Below are 229 nucleotides of genomic sequence, written 5' to 3' on the forward strand. Positions count from 1 at the left end.
TGCGGGGAGAAAAAAAAAAACCACAGCCCCCAGAGCATCTTCGGAGAAGCTCCCCGAGCATCCTCGGAGAAGCCCCCGCCGCTCACCGATGAGGATGGCCACCATCCCCCTCATCTTCGAGTAAGTCAAGGTATGACCAGACGCCTCGGACGCTTTCACGGTCATTTTCGAGCGAAGGGAGCGGAATACAGCAAGAACAGCTCTCCACCACCAGCTCCCAGCACCCCAC

This window comes from Chaetura pelagica, unplaced genomic scaffold (genome assembly GCF_000747805.2).
Source record: "Chaetura pelagica isolate M959 unplaced genomic scaffold, ChaPel_1.0 scaffold90, whole genome shotgun sequence".
NCBI classification, from domain to species: domain Eukaryota; kingdom Metazoa; phylum Chordata; class Aves; order Apodiformes; family Apodidae; genus Chaetura; species Chaetura pelagica.